Genomic DNA, 3,885 nt, shown 5'->3' on the forward strand with positions numbered 1-3,885 from the left:
ATTTTATTTGGGACGATTTTTTTATTGCTTCTTAAAACGGATGGGACTCAGCTCTCTCTAGACTTTGACAAGCTAGCAACTTCTCGGAAACATCCCTTCTAATTGTAACCTCCTACGTTGCTGGTTGCTCTCAAGTTGAATGGGACTAATGGCTCTCATGGTAGTAAAAAAAGAGAACTGATGTCCTTTGTAGGTTTGATTGTATTGTAGCTTAGCTTTCCACCTACACATACAATGTGACATCTACCTACCATTACCTTCACACACTAGCAATAGAGGGAATGCATCATGATCAATGTCAGTTTTCCACCTACACATACAATTAAGGTTATTTAGTTAAGTGCCCACTAGGCCATTTATAATAAGTTGCACACATCCTATACTATTAAAATTGATTGACTTTAAATGATGGCATTACACTCACTTGGCAATTTTCTATAGTCCACTTGGTCACACTCATTGCCTCTATAATCTACGTTCGTATCTTATTTTATTAATTATTCGTGGAGGTATAACACTTGATGGCGATGGGTGGCCATTTGGTGAGGTTAATTGCTACAAAAGGCTTTGGATCTTTAGTTTGATTTTTAGAGAAGTATTTTAGAGTTTTTTGTGGAATAATGAGGGGTTTAGATATGTATATTAGTAGAAATGTTAAAGACTAGTCTAGTTTGGGCTGGTTTTGAATGATTTGGAAGATCGCTTTAGGGATTGACCTTTATGTGAGATTAATTACTGTAAATGATGGTGAAAGGTTATATTAGAATGTGAACTTGTGATCTGGAGTTGATGGTAGAATTTGGTTGAGTTTAAGAGGATGATGAAGGTTAGGGAATAAGACTAGGTTCAAGTGTTCCCTATTAGGCTAATGGCTATATGGAAGTGTTTAGAAGGGTTTTATGATTTTGATTTTATTGATCTTTGGGAATGTTTATGAAGTGGGAGAAGAGTTGTGAATAGTTTAGAGTAAGTGTTTAAGAAGATTTGTAAGTAACATAAAAGAAATAAAGATAATAATCTAATCTTACCAAAGAAAAGACACATACTTGAAGCCACCAAGCAAATGAAGAGAACTTCTCCATAAAATTATTTCATTCCAATGCTAAAAATTTAAATGCATATCAGTCCATATTTTTAGGCATTACAAAATAACTACTGAAAATAAATAGAGGAAAAAATGGAGGGATTTGGTGGACATTAAAGAAGATTTCCGTATGCTGATATAGATTAGTCTTCGGTATGCCCATTTTTTATTATCTCATTCATACCTAATGATTTCATGGCCGATCATAAAAGCTTCTAAATGATAAAGAAAATACAAACTACATATAAAATATTTAAAATTATGGGTCTATTATTGAAAAAATTATTTTGTGCGAACACTGGATGGCATCCGAAGACTAACTAGAACGCGCCATATAACTTTTTTGCTTGATAATAGTGCTCGGTACTATTGTGTATTGTATGACGTGACACGTTCTGGTTGGTTTTATGACCATCCGGTGTCTGCACAGAATAATTTCTCCCATTATTGAGCTCTTGTAATTGGGCATTTTTTTTTCTTTGATCATTTTCTTGTGTTTTAGTCTTAGCTCTTAAAATTAGGCTTTTAGCTTGATTATTTGCATCCACATGATGTGCTACATCAACATTCTTTATGGTTATACTTTGATCATTTTCCTATGTCTCTCTCTCCCTCTCTCCTCATCTCTTAAATATGTTTTGTTTAAAATGGAAATTAGAAATGGACATCGTCTATTTCACACTAGGGGTGCCGTAAGAAGTCTTCTTTGACACTAGTTGTTCCATTGGCTAAACACACACTTCTAAGAGGCGTCACACTTAATTTGGATTCTATAATGATTCCTTCACAAAACTTGAGTTCAATGCTATTTTTTAATGAACTAAAAACACCCTTCTAGAACACTCCTTCCATAGTGACCTCCTGAAAATCAACTTCTATGGCATCCTTAAAAAATTTGAGCTTGACCCGCTATTCCAAGAACTTTAAGCACTCTTCCAAAGAACTCAACTCTCTTAGCACCTCTCATAGAATGTGCCATTCGAGTTGTCTCATAGAACTTAACTTCCATGACATTATTCTAGAACTTGAGCTTAATACCCTCTATCGAGTTTGGGCTGTTATAAAATGGTATCAGAGCAATACACCAGCCGAAAGATAAGAACTAAGTGTCATATAAGATAAAGTTCTACACCATTGGAGCCACCTCTTGAATCATGTATGGGTTAAAGTGCTATTTGGTAAGAGTCATCACTTGAACTTGTAGAGGCCACCTTTAGAATCCAATCTGCCTAGTGGATAATTCTGGGATAAAGATGCTGATGAGGACATCAGTTACTTAAGTGAGAAAGATTGTGAAACTCCTTAAGTAAAATAATCTAAACTCTTAAACATAAAGATGACTTTTGGTGAAATTTTATTAAGAAACTTTGCAGTTAAGCGTGTTCATCCTTGAGAAATCCTAGGATGGTTGACCTTCTAGGAAGTTACACAAACAGGATAAAATCATGAGGCCTTTAGACCGAAGTGGATAATATCTCGATAGTTAAGGGCTTGGGTTTTACACATGTATCCTACTAGTTTGGAGTAACAAATCAAGCGACCTACCTTCTTAAGAAATACAATCCCTAATTTGTCAAACATCCCAATTTTGGGATGAGGTATTCTCAGGATATTTCATTCTGGGTTGGGGTGTTTAAATGTAGAGTGTAATGTAGATAAATATTTATGACCCAACATTCAAAATATTATCTTAATCAATGAAATGCCCATTTATTGATGAATTATGAGATATTTTGAATTTTATTCCAACAATTAACCACAACCCATCAATTGAAGGTTGATGCATCAAGTTTCAACATCATTTGTCTTTAATTAAAAATGGTCAATAATTACCTCAACCCTTATAAATGCTTGTTTTAAGCATGATAAATACTTGTTCTCAAGATGACATGACCATCTTTTGGTCTTTGTGCTTGAGATCATAATCTTTACCTAAACTTTTGACGGCTTCTCTTCCAAGAAGAGAACTTAAATTTTTTAAAAAGTTCAATAAACCTTAAAATGATTTGGTATGATCTTAACTTTCAATAAATTGTTTAGTTATTCATTTCAAAATTTAAGAATTTTTATGATTATGAGACTTTGTAATTACTTAACCTATATCAAATTTACTTATTGCTTAAATATTTTTTGCATAATAACATCCAAATTAATTATTAATATTATTTTATTAATATAATTGAACACAATAAATTCTAATTAGTTAGATTAACTGAAAAATAATACCAATTTATTTTAGTTAATATTTTAATTAATTAATATTAACCATGAAGAAAAAAATTAACTTTTTAGCTAACATATTTGTATATAATTAATAATTTATTTGAATGATTATTAATAATTTTCATTGATAAAAACTTTAATCCAATTAGATTAATTAACTCATAATTAGTAAGATTATTATAATTAATTGATAATTTCAAAATATTAAATTAATTTAAGTTTCTCAAAGATTAATATAATTTTAACATTTGTCTACCAACACAGTATTTTACTAATTCAGATTTACTTAAATCTCACTACAATTAAATTCCCTATTGTCAAACAGCCCCTTCTCTCTAAAAAGAAACATAAAATGATGAAATAGCCCATGGCATTGATAGAGAAGTATGCATTAAAATTAAGCAAAGATATACCATTAAAATAATTATTATAATTAAACCAATTTAATTAAATATTAATTTTAAAAAAATAATATAATAAATATAATTATTAAGTATTTATATTAATGATAATTAACTTTAGATTCCAATACTATTTTATAAAATTAATTAACTTAATAATAAAAATATGTTGTTAAA

This window comes from Dendrobium catenatum, unplaced genomic scaffold (assembly GCF_001605985.2).
Source record: "Dendrobium catenatum unplaced genomic scaffold, ASM160598v2 original_scaffold_209636, whole genome shotgun sequence".
Classification (NCBI taxonomy): domain Eukaryota; kingdom Viridiplantae; phylum Streptophyta; class Magnoliopsida; order Asparagales; family Orchidaceae; genus Dendrobium; species Dendrobium catenatum.